At 46.3% G+C, this 17993-nt stretch overlaps 1 long non-coding RNA gene across 3 annotated transcripts in view; it reads left to right on the plus strand.

The window, feature by feature from the left end:
- The first annotated feature begins 58 nt into the window (after positions 1 to 58).
- LOC128122472 (uncharacterized) overlaps positions 59 to 17993 on the plus strand; it is a 29362-nt gene continuing 11427 nt past the window's right edge. For 2 of the 3 annotated variants that reach the window (XR_008222445.1, XR_008222444.1), the window contains exons 1-3: positions 59 to 342; positions 9130 to 9294; positions 9813 to 9922. This is a non-coding gene — a long non-coding RNA (uncharacterized LOC128122472). The remainder of the gene's footprint in view (positions 343 to 9129; positions 9295 to 9812; positions 9923 to 17993) is intronic. The other variant, XR_008222446.1, reaches the window with a different exon arrangement.

Here is a 17993-nt window from a genome sequence, read left to right on the forward strand (position 1 = left end):
CAGAGCCAGCACTGGCCTACCACGCCATGCCAGGGAGCTGCAAGCTCCTTCTTTTCCTGGCTCTGACAAGTTTTTAGATAGAGCGGGAGAAGGGGAAGAAAGCTCAGCTCTTCTCTACCCCAAGGCTGTCTCTTCCTGTGGGAATGTGTCCCCGCCTCTCAGTGTGGTGGAGGCAAGCGGCAGAAGGGGCAAAATGGGCCGAGGTGGGGACCTAGTGTTTTCCCCGATATTACCAAGCAACGGAGTCCTAAAATCTTCGGGGCTAGCCACAGAACGCTGTTTACCAGGAAGAAAACACTTGAAAAGGAGAATATTTGGCGGAAATGCGCCCGGGATTAACAGGTTTCACCCACCTCCCTTTTTTTTTTTCTTCCTTTAATGCTGTTTTGTTTTTCTTCTGGGTTGTTCGAGGTACTGACCCAGCATTCGCCCCCTTCGCCAAGAAACTCTTTCCCTGCCTAATTAGCCTGTGGTATTGTTCCAGGGTTCTGGGAAGGGAGGGGAGGGGGAGGGGAAGGCAGAGGCCGGTCTGGGCCTGGCCAATGGGGAGCCTCAATTAGTTAGCGGGGGTTGTGGGGAGCCAGGGCTGGTCATTAGATGCAGAGGTCTTGAAAAATCCCTCTGTAATTAATTTTCTCCTGCATTAATTAGAGCACTGCCAGCATGGGGAGCCGGGGGGATTTGTTGCCCTGGACTGCTTTTCAGGGCGACTTAAGGGAAAGATAGAAAATCGCCTGGAGAGCGGGCTGAGGACAGGGTTGGGTTGTGGGGGGAGTGTGGTCTTAGCTGCAGAACCAGGAGGATTCAGGGAGGCCCATGTTTGATCTTAACTTGGACTGGGTGATGGTACATGGATCATAAGAAACCCAGAGTATGTACGTGTGTGCCTATGTGCGTGTGTGCTTACATATGTGTTCTTAGGCACACACTACACGCAGCACAAGGATCTCTGCTTCTCATACATTTGGACACTCCCCACAAAAGCTACAGTCCTCCTCTTTAGAAAAAAATATGGTGTGTGTGTGTGTGTACCTGAGTATGTGTGTACCTGTGTGTATCTCTGTGTGTGTGTGTGTGTGTGTGTGTGGACCTGTGTGGACCTGTGTGTTTTTATGTGTATACCTGTGTGCCTGTGTGGACCTCTGTGTGTGTATACCTGTGTATGTGTGTACCTGTGTGTATCTATGTGTGTGTGTGTGTGTGTGTGTGTGTGTATAACTGTGTGTATCTATGTGTGTGTGCGTGTGTACGTGTGTGTGTGTGTGTGTGTGTGTGTGTGTGTGTGTGTGTGTGTGTGTATGTGTGTTAATACATACACAGGGGTTAATCTCAGGTGTCTTCTCCAGTTGTCCACTCTGTTTTATGAGGCAGGGTCTCTGATTGGTCTAGGACTGGCTGATTAGGATAAATTGAATGGCCAGTGAGCCTCAGGGATCTGACTCTCCAGTGTTGGATTTACATGTGGGCTTATCACCAGGCTGGGGGTTCCTGTGTTCTGAGACTGAACTCAGGTCCTGGGCAAGCACGTTCCCAGCTGAGCCATCTCCCTGGCTCTGTCTCCCTCTCTCTTCACCCATCTTACAAATTCAGCCACCGTTACTGTAGATTAGAGCACTGCTTGTTCACATCTCATCAAACACCTCCATTCCCCCTGAACAGAGACATGGGTATTTCTCTGTGCCTTTTCTGTATTATGGAGATTGAGTTATGTCTACTCTGTGACATGTGAGCTGCTAACCTTATAGAAGAGGGCCCCAAGAAGATACCTTTTCAAAGAATGTATTTATTCATGTATTTTATGTATTTGAGTGCTCTGTCTTCGTGCACACCGGAAAAGAGAATCAGATCCTATTAAAGATGGTTGTGAGCCACCATGTGGTCAGTGGGAACTGAACTCGGGTCCTCTGGAAGAGCAGCCAGTGCCCTTAACTACAGAGCCATCTTTCTAGCCCCCGAGAAGATTCTAATAAAAGCAACCGCCAAGCCATGAAGCTCCAGTATGTTGATAATGCCATTTGGAGACAGCAAATCAATACACTTCTAGAATTTGCCGCCAATTCCCTGGTCCTGTTAGCCATTTTTACAAAATATTAAAATGAGTCAAATTTCTTCAAGGCTTTTTTTTTGTCTCAGACGGATCTTATTAATTTAATCAGTGACTTAATTGGTCTGTTATGGTAGTTGGTGGGCCTTGTCCCATAGGCAGTAATTGTGTATCTTCAAGCCTGGTCTAACACCTGCAGTGTGTTTGTTGGGTGGATTTCTGTCCAAAGAGGGAGAGTTGGTCTGTCTATGTCTGCTACCACGTCTGAAGCGGTCGGTCAAATTGCTGATTCAGACACAGATTTGGGATCTGGGCTCAAAATGAAGCCCTCTCTTCTCTGACTGTCCACCGGGACAGTTCCAGTAGGAAGACGTGGCACGAGGTGGGTGACTCATGGAGTGGGAGCTGGTGGTCCGAAGGGAGACTGAGAGTGGCCGAGGGTGGCCTGGGGGCCAGCTCCACTCCCTGGGATTTTCTGTCTCTTCTCCATTGGTTTCCTGACTTATTCCTTTGAGATTAGGGGAGAAAAGACGGAAAGATCCCAAAGAGCGCGGATGCACATTCTGTGCAGGAAGCAGCGTCGGGAATGAAGTGACGAGAGAGCTACAGAGCTCCTGGAAGCTCTGGAAGCCATCAGTGCTCTGGAAGGCTCCTGGTGCCCTCTTTTCCCCGGCCCATCCCTAGCACATTCTTCTCAGCAGCTGTTTCCACTCCTCTCCCTGGCTTTGCAGTCCATCCCCACCATTCACAGGAGATGATCTCACCTCCAGCTCTTGGGAGAGGCCCTGGCCACCACTCTAAGCTGACTCCAAGTGTCCCATAAGCCCGTGTCCCTGGGCACAAATGGCTTGAAATCCTCGTTTTGCAATTTGGTATTTGTTCGTAGATAGTTGACTTGTTTTCTCTTAAATTTGATTGCCTTATGTGCATGTAGAGTGGGGGTTATTGTGAGGATTAGTTAACACCGTGCGGAATGGGGAACTTGCATGTAAGGAGGAAGCAATTGTCTAGACTAGTATCAACATCATCATCACCACTACCACCTTTAATTACCATTACTGTCATCACCATTAATACCACCGTCACCATCACCATCACCACCATCGCCATCATCACTACCACTGCTATCACCATTCCCACCACCATCACCATTCCCACCCTCATCCCAACCATCGCCAGCACACCACCCACCATCCACGCCCTCGCTCAGCTCACTGTCTACTCAAATCAAGGTTTGATTGTGTGCTAGCCTTTCTTCTCTTGGCTTTTGTCTTAGGCTAAATGGTGTTCAGACACATTTGAGTCCCACATAACTTTCCAAATGTGGGGCTGGAAAGACGCGTCGGTCAGTAACGTGCCTACTGTGTGGATGTGAGGCCCCGAGTCTGATCTCTGGCATCCACAAAAAAAAGCTGAATGTAGCAATGCATTTCTGAGACTCCATCATTTGGCTGGGGAGAGACAGAGCTAGGCAGATCCCTGGAGCTTGCTGGTCAGCCAGACTAACTGAATTGGTGAGCTCCAGGTTTAGTGAGAGACGCTGTCTCCAAATAAATAAATAAATACATAAATACATAAATAAATAAATATAAAAGTGGAGAGGTACTGAGGAAGGCACTTGATATTGACTTCTGACCTATACATGCACACACGCGCGCGCACACACACACACACACACACACACACACACACACACACACATGCTCATACCATGTGCATACCATACCCCCTTTTAAATGTTTCTTGATTATAACCTCAAATCAGTCTCCCTTCTTTCCTTTTTCCACTCACAGATTTATCCAGTGTCATCTGTGGTTATTGAATCCACTTCCTACCCTCCTACCCATTCCTCAGCCCACCACAATTGCCTGCTGTCCCTACTGTCCTGAGGAGATGGGACTATCAAAAGGTTTTCTAATTGCATCTTCCAGCCTACTCAGTCCTCTGGGAGCATCTGGCTCTGTCGATCCAACCAGCCATCCTCCAACCTTCTTCCCAGGCACCCTGATTCTGCTCCCTCTTGCACAGAACTGAATCTCACTTGCCTGTGTCCTCCAAGCATCATCTCATCTCCTCTCTTCTTGGATGATCTCCCACTCTTCCTCTGCAGTCAGGATCTTACCCAGGAGACCTGCAAGTCCATGCTTCCAATGCTCATCCATGCTCCATTCTGGGTTCTCAGTGCCGGCTTCTCCATAAGATGATGCAGCAGTAGCATTTCCTGACTTGACAATCCATGGCCCTTGGGATAACATGTGATCAGCCATGTCCCTGGCTTCTTAGTGATGGGCTCCCTTTAGTATATTTAGTTCCTGCTACTCTTACACTCTACACTGTCTGTACCTGACTGTCCAGCTGTCCTGTGCACTTCCTAGGAAGCTTTGATTGCTCCTCTCTCCAGCCTGTGCTCTCAATTACTGCTTGTAGTATACTTTGGATTTTGCTTGTTTACCAATGGTCCGTGAGTGAGAGATGTGGTCCTTAGTGTGGTGACTGATGGGATCTTTGAGAGGTAGGATGTAGGGAGGTCTTGAAACCGTTAGGACCATTGGAAGGGAATAATGGTGTCAAGAATGAGTTGTAAGCAAAGCGTGAGCAGTCCCCTGAACCCCTCTCTGACTTCCTGTCTGCTGGTGGGGTGATGCCTTCTTCCCACCATGATGTCGTGCAGACTGCTGCTCTAGAGCCTGTGCCAATCGGGCTTCCTAACCTTGAACTTTGTATCTCCGGAACAGTGAGCGAATTAAACCATGTTTTTTTTTCTTTGTAACTCGGATATCTCAGGGATTTTGTTAGGGCAACAGAAAACTAACTGATATCTGCTGTGGGATGTTCTGTATGACAAATGTGTTGCTCTGATTGGTTAGTAAATAGAACACTGATTGGCCAGTAGTCAGGCAGGAAGAAGTATAGGCAGGACAAGGAGGAGAAGAATTCTGGGAAGTGGAGGGCTGAGTCAGAGACACTGCCAGCCACTGCCATGACAAACAGCATGTGAAGATGCCGGTAAGCCACGAGCCATGTGGCAAGGTATAGATTTATGGAAATGGATTAATCTAAGCTGTAAGAACAGTTAGCAAGAAGCCTGGTACGGCCATACAGTTTGTAACCAATATAAGTCTCTTTGTTTACTTGGTCGGGTCTGAGCGGCTGTGGGACTGGCAGGTGACAGAGATTTGTCCTGACTGTGGGCCAGGCAGGAAAACTCTAGCTACAGAGATCCTCTACCCAGAAGCACTTTCTGCTTCTCTGTTTTTGTCCTTTGTGCTTTAGATCAAACCCTGCCCCTCCCTGAAGCATCCCCATACTCACTGTTAGAGTGAATACCTTCCTCTGCTCGGGTGTGGTGCATTTCAGTTCTTCATGTCTTCCAGCCAGCTGCTTACCTACTGAGCAGCCTCTCCAGCCCCAAGAACCAGTCGTTTCTATCCAAAAGGAAAATGAGTCCGATTAAGCTCAATCTCAAACAGAGAAAAGAAGCCACGGGTGGACAGTTGACTAATGAGTGTGGGTTGGAGGCAGGGGTTGAGTGTAAATGTCTTCCTTCTTGGTTGTGGTATGTGGAAGATTTTATAAGGAGGTGACTCATTGGAGCTTCTAATTTTTTTCAATACAAAATCTCAAGAAAGCTGACTTACTTATCTTTTGGGTCATCTAGGAGTGAGGTCAAGGCAGTTCAGGGGAATAAAAATAAAGAGCCTGAAGAGGACCTTGGAGGGGCCCTTTTCTTGCTACGTTTTAATCGGTAGTTTTCCACTCTTTATCAATTGGTTATAAGGATAAATGACAAAGAAACTGAGGCCCCCGAGTGCCACTGCCACTGTACAGTCTCTTTACTTCTCACCTGGCATGCAATGGCTCTGCACTTCCTTTCTGATCCAGGACAAGTGCGTGGTGTCTAGCATGGATTAGACAGGGAGTTCCTGTTGGAAACCAACCAAAGAAGCTGGGACGGAGAAGAGGTGGGAGTGGGGAGCAGGCCCCGCGCCTGGCAGTGGCTGTGTATGCACCGAGGACTTCAGTCCTAAGGAGAGAAATTTCAAAGGGTCGTGCATGTAAAGGCATACCTTTATCGGCTGCTATCAGTATAGCATGCACCTTCCTTAATCTACCAAAAAAAAAATCTTATTCCTTTTGAGCACCCCTAAGTGTGCAGAAAACAGATCTACTGTCCTCTGAAACACACTAGTAAGGAGACAGATTGGTAGGACAATGTACCCACTTTCTGGAAGCCTCTGTAGCCATGTGGTTGGGAGAAAGAACCTCAACCATGTCACCACCAACACAATTAAGTTTCCATAGCCCTCTCTGTGTCTGGCTTTCTTCCCCCTCTACCTGTAGCAGGAATTCTAATTGGTCTTAATAATAAAAACCTGGAGTCAGATATCAGGGTGAAAGCTGAAAGATCAGAGAAGCAGAGTAGCCAGCCACTAGAGAGACTTTTTACCTCTAGGAATCCTCAAACTGGAAAGGCTGAGCTCCTGTTTCCTCCCATCTTATATTCCTCTCTCTGCCCAGCCATATCACTTCCTGTTTCCTCCTCCCAAGTGCTGCCATTAAAGGCTTTTGCCTCCCAAGTACTGGGATCAAAGGCATGAGATCCCAAGTGCTGGGATTAAAGGTGTGTGCCACCACTGCCTAGCCTCTCTAGTGGCAAGCTCTGCACTCTGATCGCCAAGCAAGCTTTATTTGTTAGAGCACAAACAAAATATCACCACATATACCCACATTTGCACTGAGGGGTAAAGTGGGTGGTGGGTCAAGTTACCAAGATGGAAGATGGAATCATAGACTCCATTTTCAGACTGATGTTTTGATAGTAAGATGGGTACAAAATTCTTCTCTCTATCCTTCCTGCTTCAATGTATTTGAGACTATAGCTATTTGGGTCTTAAATCTTTTCAGCTGGGTGTCGGCAAACTAAAGCTATAGCCTAAAATGGATTAACGATTAATTTTCATTTTTTAAAAGGGGAAATGTGGATACAGCTATGTAGATTAGTGATAGAAAGCTTACTCAGTACATGAAAGGCCCTGAGTTTGACCCCGTGGTGCAACACACACACACACACACACACACACACACACACACACACACACACACTATTTAAAAAAAAAGCCATGCCCATTTGCTGACACGTTGTGTGTGGCTACTTTTGCATTAGAACAGTGGAGCTGAGTAATTGTTACATGGACTGTATGGTTCACAAAGCATCAAATATTCACGATCTGACCTACCCAGGAAAACTTTGCAACCCCTTTTAGTTCCTTGTTTAAACAAAGGGCAATGTGGGTAGGGCAGGGTGGGGAGGGGGTGTCATTTGGCAGAATGCTTATTTAGCATTCATGAGGCCCTGCATTCCATCCCCAGCACCCCATAAACTGGGTGTGATGGCCCATATCTGCAATCCCAGCACTTAGTAAGCAGAGGCAGGAGGATCAGAATTTTAAGGTCATCCTTGGCTACATAGTGAGTTCCAGACCAGTCTGGGATACATGAAACCCTGTTTCACAAACAAGTCAGGTGTGTGTGTGTGTGTGTGTGTGTGTGTGTGTGTGTGTGTGTGTCCATTAACATGAGCTCTTAAACTATAAAGTAGAAAATAAGAAGCCACCCATAACTCTATCATCTTTAATAAAAACAATATTTTGCCATGTTTGCATTTAGCCTTTTCTACACACATGTAAAATTATAAGCAAATATAATTACATAATTAAAATAGTGCTCTATTTGGCTTCACATCTTATTGTGTGTGCTTATGATTTGAATTTTAGGGTGATTACATGCCCTTAGACATATCTTGATAATATGATGCATGCATACATGCGTGCATGTGTGCCTGTGTATTTTACTGAGGATTAAACCCGGGGGTTTCATTCATCCTGGGCAAGCATTCTTCCACTGGGCAATACCCCCAGCACTTATCTGAAACCTTTAGTAACTTTCTAATACAGTCCATGACACCACCCAACTCGCAGGCAGTGCTTAATGACTCATAATTCAAAATACCAGGGGCTATCACAAATATCTCTAAACAGAAATCCTTCTCTGATTCTTGACTGTTTTCCTGAGACAAATTCCCACAAGTCGAGTTACTGGGTTAAGGGGTGAGGACAATTTTCAGGGTCTTGATAGCATATTGCCAGATTGCTTTCCTGAGAGATTGTATCAATTTATGCTCCCACCAGCAATGTACGAAATTGCTGCCTGGCCCTCCTCTTGCCAGCCTTGAAGACTATCATTTTAAAAAGTTACCAAATTGATAGGCAAAAATTGCATTTTGTTGTTTTGATTTGAATTTCTTTGATTACCGGCGAGGCTAAACATTTTTTTTTTCATTTGTTAAACACTTCTTCATATGTTTATGGCCAAAGGGAATCTTAATAATGGTCTTCAAGTGTGCAAAGGGGTTATTTGGTAGATTGAGACCAGCTGTTCTCAAGAAGAAAATGGAAATGTTTAAGTTCAGCAAGAACTCGATCAGCCAAGGGTCCTTGCATGCAGGATGGGCGTTTGAGTGGTCAAACTCCAGTGATGATTCGGGTGCTGCCTGAGACCTCTTTATTCCAGGTGCACGGAGACCCAAGAAAAATAGCTGCAAATTACTCTTTGCTCATGCCTGCTAGAATTGTATGACATCTACATGTGTTAGTATTTAAATGCTTCCACACACCCTATAAGAAACACGGACGTGGACATGTGTTATTATCAATTATCCCACCATAGGCCTGAAGTGCTCATCCTAAGGTCTTAGTTTCGTAAATGCTCTGAGGGATGCAGTCAGTGAACTTTTCCAGTTTAAATGTCTTCCTAAACTCTCCCTGCTCAAGATGAAGGAAGTGCCAACCTTGTCTTCAGCAAGTCAAACCCAGCCCAGCAGCCATCGAGGGCTTTACTGGTTCCCAGGCCTGCCTGCAGCCAGCTTCTCCCCAGCTCAGCTACTCCTGGCTCTTTGGATGTGTGCGGGCCCACTCTGCCTTACTTTCCGGAAGCCTCCAGCCATTGAGCCTCTAACCGCCATGATGCATTGATACATTCCGGTGAATGTGATTATTTTGACCTGTTAATGTGATTTTCCTTCACAGGATTCTTATTTGGAAGCCAATCCTTTTCTTTAGAGCCGTCATCTTCAGGAGAAAACAAGGAATTCAGGCTTGCAAATCAATTTATCTATTGAGCTCAGTGGGGTTTGACGGTGGAGGTTCAGAACAAATGTCTCTTGATGGAGTAAGTTGTGAACAAGTGAATGAGTGAGTATAATGAACAAGTGGATGAATGATACAAGCTCCCTGCAGCTGCCTCTGGGTCCTGCATGCCCTTAGCACGTCCTTCAGCCTTGCCCCTCCTGCATCTCCTCCGCCCGTCTCTCTGTTCTCCCAGACTTCCTTGCCATTGTTTGCCTCCCTTCCCAAGGCCAGCATGTTTGGGCATGCATGGGAAGAGTTGGGGGTTGTAGGGAGCTGCCTCTCATCTCTACTGTAGCTTCAGCACCTAGCTAGGATCAATATGATCCATTCCCTGAATCACCAATAAGGGACCCATTTCTTCTCGTAGACCTATGTAGGAGGTTACCATGCATATACTACTTTCATTACGGAATGGCCTAGAGTTCTGGTCCTCTACCCTTCTTTTGAAGCTATTTTTTTTCACATTTTATTTCTATATGTATTTATTTATATTTTATATTTGTGCATGTTATAATATGCATGGGGAGGTTAGAAGACAACTTTCAGAAGTCAGTCCTCTCTTTCCACTTTGTGGGTTCCAGGGATAAAATTCATGTCATCAGACTGGGCAGCATCTCACTGATCCCTGTGCCCTTCTTTTGAAGAGAGGCATCACCAACAAGCTCACTAACATCAAAGTTCTTCCCTAAAGGTAGGTATGAATTAATTGTAGCCTTCATCCCAGCATCTAAACATAGTTTTGAGCCCTTTGCTTAGAGAAGGGCAAGCAAGTGGCCAACGCAGAGGACAGGTTCCAGAATGTGGTTCTGGCTCTTAGTACTGAGAATTGAACCTAGGGCCTTGTGCATGCTAGACAAGTGCACTACCACTGAGTGACATTCCAGCAAGGTTTGCTTTTGTGGTCAGACTCAAGCTGAGGCTGGGCAGGGATATCCGTGATAACCCAAATACCTTGACCAATGCCTGGCAGAGGATGGATAAGTGGGGTGGGATGGGATAGCAAACTTTGGTAGGAGGAATGAAAATATAAGAAGGAAGACTTGGCCATGAACTGGGGAGTGTCCTCAAAGAGTAGAAGAGATTTTACTGCTTCTTCATGGAATCTAGATGCCAGAGAACTCAGGGGACATTCATGTCAGCTAGGTGTCCCGTTTCTGTTTTTTTCAACCTCATTCCTCAGTTGGGAGCTCCAGGCATGTCCTCAAACTTTTTATCCAGAAACTTCTAATCTCTGGACAGATGTTGGAACCAAGATGGGCCATTGGCAGAGGGATGGGGGAAGGAAACAAACTGTCTCTTTGGTGCATGGTAGTCTAGGCTCCTTCACCTTGGTTCTTCCATGTCTCTAACCTGAGCTGACCTGGTCACCACTCCCTAGTTTGATTTCTGATGCTGTGATAAACAATGACTAAAAGCAGTTTGGAGGGAAGGAGTTTATTTCACTTTTCCATACCACAGGGAAACCAAAGCAGGAACCTGGAGGCAGGAACCTGGAGGCAGGAGCTGAAGCAGAGACCATAGAGGAACACTGTTTACTGGCTTGTTCCAGGCTTGTTTCAGCTGCCTCTTTTGGATGCGCCAAGTCCACTTGCCCAGGGATAGCACTACCTACAGTGAGATGGGCCTTCCTACATCATTCAGTGATCAAGAAAATGCCCCCACAGACTTGCCCATAGGCCAATTTGATGAATTCAGTTCCTCAGTTGAGATCCCAAGTATGTTGACAACCAAGATCAGCTGTCACAACCATACCCTTATCACATTGTGAATGCCCTATTGAATGACTTATAAGGGTGTTCAAGGGAGACACAAAGTATCTACCCTGTGCCTTGCTTTGAAGAGGCCACATTAGTTGGTTCGCTAATGTCAGAGGTCTTCTCTAGTGGTGTAAAGTTGTTCTGGCATCCACCCCAGCATCTAAACCAGATGGCTCTTGGTCAACTCACAATACATGTGGGTATTTGTGCAGTTTTTTATTGTTTAATTTGCTTTCCTTTGCATTATATCCATTTTACTCATCAACCAATCTGCCTATCCACTCACTCAACAAAAGGTTGTGAGGCCATATCAAATTCCAATGACCTGGGGATTAAGGATCGTGAGAAGCTGAGCAAGACACCTGTGCATCATTCCAGACCCCCCTGAACACACCCTCATTTTCCAGGAGGTCCAGTTGGATGTATCTTAGAGCAGAGAATGGGAGCTATACAGATCTGGGTTAAACTCTGCATCTATTGCCTGTTAGGTAAGCTTAAACCATGAAGCTTAGACAGTTTCAAAGGACTTATGAGGTGAACTTTTTAGAAATATCTCCCTCCTGGGTGGTAGAGAGGCTTTGAGAGTGCTTTCAGTATAAAGTTGATGGCTGGTGCCTTCTTTACAGAGATTAAGGTGTGGAAGAGAAAGTGGATTCTTCAGTATCTCAGAGACTGAAGACATCATCAGAACAAAATACAAGCCACACCACCTGATTGTAAGCTCAAAGCTACTTCTGAGAAGTTCTATAGCCCTTGCAACTCTACCAAGGAGCCACGAGTCCACACTCTAATATTGTAAATGGGGGAACTGGGTCTAGAGACATTATAAATACTTCTCAGCCACAATGAAACATGTAGTATGTGAACTTGGGGTTCTTAGCTCCCGGTACTTGAGGTTGACTTAGTGCTCTCATGTAGATCCCTTCTACTGGTTTCCTCCTGTGGACCACAGGGATGATGGGCATTATCTTGAGAAAGTAGGATAAACTTTCTAAAACCTGCCTGTAAATGGGAATGGCAATAGCTCCTACTTTCTAGGGTTTGAAGGTGACTCATAGTTGGGCAATTGAATGCCAGTGCCTTCTATACCTGAGGCACACTCGCATGGAAATGTTAGCTAGCTCTGGAGATGATGGATGGGTGTTTAAAGTAGTCCCACAAAGGCAGCTCTTGTCATCACAACAGCTGCTCCCCTCGAACATGGAGGCATGTTGAAGGATAATCTTTTGTGCACTGTGAAGATGTGTCTTTGCCAAGGAGCCTCCTGATGGGTTTAATAAAGAACTGAATGGTAAATAGCTAGGCAGGAAGAGGTTAGGTGGGACTTCTGGGAGAGAGGGGAACTCAGGGGGATGAATCTAGGCACCTGAGAGATACCAGTGAGACACAGAAGTCGGACATACAGAATGAAAGAGAAGTAAAAAGCCCCGTGGCAGAATGCAGATTAATGTAAGCAGGTTAATTTAAGTTATAAGAGCTGGTTGGGGACAAGCCTAAGCTAAAGGCTGAGCTTTCATAATCAGTAATAAGTCTCTGTGTCATTATTGGGTGAGGGTGATGGTCCCAAAAGAAAGTCCGGCAAGAAAGACCAACTACAGAGGCATTTTAAATACAGCCCTTGCCAGGTTATGGTGGTATGCACTTTTCATTCCAGCACTTGGGAAGCTGAGACAGGAGAACCATGAGACCCAGCCTCAAAAGGACTAAGGAATATAGCTCAGTAGTGGAATGCTTGTTTTTCATGCCCCAGGCCCTGGGTTCCATCCCCAGCACTGGAGAACAGCCAACCAAACCCACAAACAACCCACCTAGACTTTCCACTGTAACCCTCTGGTCGCAGGGAAGTAGAGAGTTTTGCAGGGTTCTTGGCTCTTGCTTCTCTTCTCCCCAAGCCTGTCTTTTGCTCATGAGGCAACTACAAATCAAGATAATGTAACTCAAGTGAGCACTCTTTGTAGGGTATTATTTATGGGCAGGAAATGAGACAGGGACTATTTCCTGTCCCAGGGGGTTCAGGGTCTGCGGTGTATAAATGTAGGACTTGGGGCAGTTCGGAGGGTGGGGAATTGGCATGGTGATATGTTTTTGGGTTAAAGGCATAGCCATGAGGTCCTGAAGTCAGCTGGATACCTCTGGGCTGTTGTGACCAGGTGTGGGAAACATCAGCTTGCCTACATCTGTCTGCAAGCATCCTGCAATCACATCCATCGCTAGGCTTCCTCCCCTGCTGCTCTCCCGCTTGGCATCTGGTTTCCCACAGCATTTCTCTGCTCCGCGTTGTCCCATTGTGGAATTACAGGATGCTCCTTTCCAGAGCAGCAATTAGAGAGATTGCTTCACTGGACCAAAGCTAGGAGATGGAGATTCTCCCAAGAAACTAGGTGTTTATTATGAGCCGGACACCTGACCTACAATGTTCAAGGTTATATCTGATTCAGTCCTGTAAGGTAAAATGTTACAAGCACCTTCATCATTTTTACTGCCAAGGAGACAGAGAATTCAGAGAGAGGATCCTGCCGCTGAGCTTAAATGGAAGCTATGGTAGCCCAGAGACTCTACTCCATAACCCATTTGTCTGTTTCATCCATCCATCCACATAAGCCTGGTCTCTGTGTTGTGCAAAATTGAGAACTTTCCAAGGGGCTGATAGTTGGAATTCATCCACAGGAGATCCAGGGAACATCTTCCTTCATCCTCCCTCTGGGCTGAGTGGCAGGACAAGTGCTGAATATAGTCTATCCATCACTAGTCTCGGTTTGCAGACCTGCCTTCTCTGGCATATGGCTGCCTCTTGCATCTTGTTCCTCTGTCTCTCTTCCTGATTGGCTTCTTTCTTTGTCATCATCATCACCAGGTTGTAGTTCCTGCCTCTGGATACCTGGCTTGACCCTACCGATATTGGGCATGGTTTGGGGAGACACAGTTGAGATGTGGCCTTGGCAGGTGTGATAGGTATGTTCAGTGGTCCCAGAACAATACTGCTTGATGATCATGTTCACAGGACCTCCTTGAGGTTGAGGTCCTGCTTCTGGGAAGAGCTTAGCATCTCTATTTTTCATGTGCTCTCATGGAATGTTGATGGTTCCAGTACCCAGAGCACAACTTGGAACAACTGAGTCCAGCCTATTTCCAGTCTCCATTTTTTCTGAAAAATCTCTGAGGAGAGATATTTTGTAACTATCATGGCACATTTAAAGGCAAACACACTCAAATTTCATCTTCCAGGTATGACCTGTGTGGTTTGGAGCAAGGCTGGATGATGCCTAGGAACTTATTAAAACATCAGATTCTCCAAGACAGCTGTGGTAATTGCACACTTTCAGTCCTAGACTTAAGCATACTGGAGGGAGAGGATTGCTTGAGAGTTCAAGGCTATCCTCATCTGTGTATGGAGTTCAAAGCTAGCCTGAACTTCATGAAACCCCATGCCAAAGAACTAACCCAACCAACTCACCAACTAACCAACCAGACAAACAATCCAACAAACAACCCCAGGGAAGAGAGAGAGAGATTGATTCTCTTCTCTGATGCACTCCAGCCCCACCGGGCCAGCCCTCCTACTATGCTTGAGACCTCCCCTTTGGGTAAATATCTGACAAGGTGGGTTTCAGTTCTGGTTGCACTTGAGAACACTTGGGTGCTCTTTAAACTATACAGACAAGTGCGGGATGCTGAGATGGCTCAGCAGGTCAATATGCTTGATAGGCATTCCTGGCAACAGGAGTTTGATCCCCATGAACCGCAGAAAAGTAGAATAAAGTTGTCTCTTGTCCTCTACACAGAGGATTCAGGTCCTCTGTTCAGATGGAAGCTGCCAGCTTCACAGAGGCCCTTGATTGTGTTGATAGTGACAAGGATAGAGACCGAAGAAGGCAGGAAAACAAGTTCCAGATGGCCGAAGCGCCCCGAAGACCCTACTTCCTCCAGTTAGCCTGTCAATATTAGCAGGTCAGCCTTTCTCCATAGCTCCTGTCTCTGTCTTACTGGCTATTGGTTTCAATTTTTAATGTCCCTGCAGAGACACATGATCTAATGTTTATAAGGCACCTCGCGATACATAGGGATGGGAGGATGGCTTGTATGGTGACGTGCTTATTGCTCAAACATGAGGACATGAGTTCAGTCCCCAGGATGCATGTTAAATGGCAGCATGTGGTTGTAATCTCAGTGCTAGGGAGACAGAGACATGGGATTCTGGTGGCGGGGGGGGGGGGGGGGGGGGGGGGGTTCCTCTGGCTAGCTGGTCTAGACTAATTGGTGAGGTCCAGGTAACTGAGAAGCTTTGTTTCAAAGGAGGTAGGCAGTGTTGCTAAGGACGACACTCAAGGTTGCCCACTAGCTCCCACATATAACATAAACAAATGATCAAGCACATAGATACACATGTAAAAAACATTTTTTATGAGTAAACGGGACTATGAAGCTAGCTTTCTGGCCCTGGACCACATACGGAGGACCCGTTCTCTGTTCTGAGCTTGTTTCCCATGCTGCAGAATACATGTGCTGGCAGGGCTGTGGCTTCTTAGGCTCATCTCTTTCTTTCCCATCACTGTCTCTTGTCCTTACCTGCTCGGGGGGGGGGGGGGGGGGGAGGGGGGAGGTGTCAGGTGTGTACTATGCTTCATCCAAGATGTCCTCCTCAGCAGAGCATAGGCCCGGCCCAGCTCTTCTCTCTCCTTTCTCCATCCCCCACTTGCCCTAATCAGGGACATGGAAACCCTACATAACCCTCCTTCCACACTCCAGATCTTTTCTCCACTGCTCAGTGGGAGCTTTGTCGTGGTGGTGAATGCTCTGAAATCCACCCTGGCCCACAGTTGCTGTCTCCCGGCTCCTGCACCGTTTGGATCCTGAGCATGTTAGAGGAATTGCCATTTAAACTTCAACCCACTTATGAGAAATTCGAGTAAACCATCCAATAATATCTTTAAATCCAGCAAAAGCAGGTAGAGCCTCTCTCCTTCCATCCATGCCTGTCCTGTTGGATCGGTTCTGAGAATAGGGCTCCACACTTGGATCTGGGAAGTTATTAACCCTAAACATCCACGAGGAATGACTTGTTTCTGGAGTTGTTAGGTCCTGGTGAGGTGACCGGGGAACTTTGACTTGGGAAAGGAGTTGTGGATATCAATTCTGAGCCTCCTGCTCTCTTGGATTTTCAGCTGAGAATTGCAATAGTCTCATCTTGCTGACACTCAAGTTGTTTATCCTGTGTGGTTCGAAATGACTAGTGTTGCTGTAAAAACAATGTGTTTTCACTTCCCTTCCTCTCATCCATTTATAATTCCCCATCTCTTTGTAGTGTGGGCTTTCGTGAGCTCTTAGGAATGTGTGTGTGTGTGTGTGTGTGTGTGTGTGTGTGTGTGTGTGTGTGTGTGCACATATGTGTGAATGTGTGTGTATGTGTGCATGGATGTGTATGAATGTGTATCTGTGTGTGTGTGTATGTGTGTGTGTGTGTGTGTGTGTGTGTGTGTGTGTGTGTGTGTGTGTGTAGAGGGAACAGCTAGCTGTTCTTTGTTAATTTCCCTTTGAGTTGACAGTTCAAATATTGCCACTCTAGTAAAAGACTTCAATCTGATCTCACAAGGTAGCACATTTAAACTCTTCTGGGAAGAACCAGAAAGTTCAGGCCACCCTGGTTCTTCTCTGCCTCGCTTTGTGGCTTTGGGAAAGTGGCTTCCACCCTTGGAGTTTACTTCCTTCTCCTTTATTATGAAGAGGGCTTTTCCATCTCACTTCATCCTCATGTAACCACAGCAAGCACCTCACCCAACAAGCCGTCCTTCCATTCCTATTTATTCTTGAGATGCCCTATAGATATAGCATGTCTCTGCAGCCAATGGGGGCTTTAAAGGAAGAAACCAGTTACCAGGAGGACTAGAGCAAAGATGGGAGCTATGGAGAGAGGCTGACCTACCACTATCTACAGGCCGACTGCAGGAAGGGAAGTCTTTGGGGCCCTGACACCCTTCCATCCATTTGATTCCCAAAGCCCACAGTCCGCATGAGTGAGGCCTTTTCATAGTGGTAGACAATGTATGTGCTTGATGTTCAAGCATCCAGGTTCCTGTGGGTCTCCTCACCTCTCTTTGGGTTTTACCTTCCCGTGGTTCTTCAATTCAGCACCCACAGTACCTTTAGGAGGGCTGTGGGTCTGGATGTGGGGAACGTTTCTAGATTGGGGGGTTGTCTCCAAGAAGTCTGAGCACAGCAATATCTGCATCACTGGGAACTTACCAAAAATGTGAAATTTGGGTCTCACCCCATGGATGCCTTGTCTCCGGAGTCTGAATTTTAATAAGCTCTAGGCAAAATTAACATCACCCTCCATTCCTAAGACCCCTCTCTGGGCTAGATCAGAAGTCAAAAGTAGTCCTCTTGGGTCCTCTAGCAAAGATAGCATGAGCTCCTTTGTTCCTCCACAGATATGATGGAGCCAGCTCTTCCAAACATCCTCTGGCTTATTAGCCATGTGTGATTTCCCCCTCTGAGTGTGACAATAGAGTGGAATCTATGAAAATCTTTGCCTAAGGGTTGATAGTACAGTAACTTAGATCTAATGGAGAATATGTGGTTTGGGGCCGGGCCACACATTCCATCATTAATATTAATTATAATTCCTTGAACATGTACTATCTAGGAAAACCCCAGAATTTGGCAGAGTATGAGGGAATTCAGGTACAGAAGATGTGACCCAGCTCTCCATCTTCAGCTTGGCAATGAAGTGACATATGCCAGGGACTGTCCTTCAGTCCTCTGTAGTTTGAACCTCTCTCCTAGGAGCTAAGCTTATAGACAGTAGACTGCTAGTCTCTATTCAGCCACAGACATCGCCGTATTAAGCAGTGTTAGGAATAAGCAAATGACTTTTAAAAAGCCTTATGGATCTTTCACCCAGTTCCCTGCCCATCTGCCTATCTCTCTTCAGAGCCTTTGTTCTGAGAACTCACTTATATGTCCGCTTTTGCTGAGCTGAATCAAATGTTTCAACCACACCTCATG

This window comes from Peromyscus californicus, unplaced genomic scaffold, assembly GCF_007827085.1.
Source record: "Peromyscus californicus insignis strain IS unplaced genomic scaffold, ASM782708v3 Scaffold_3__1_contigs__length_106647218, whole genome shotgun sequence".
Taxonomy (NCBI): domain Eukaryota; kingdom Metazoa; phylum Chordata; class Mammalia; order Rodentia; family Cricetidae; genus Peromyscus; species Peromyscus californicus.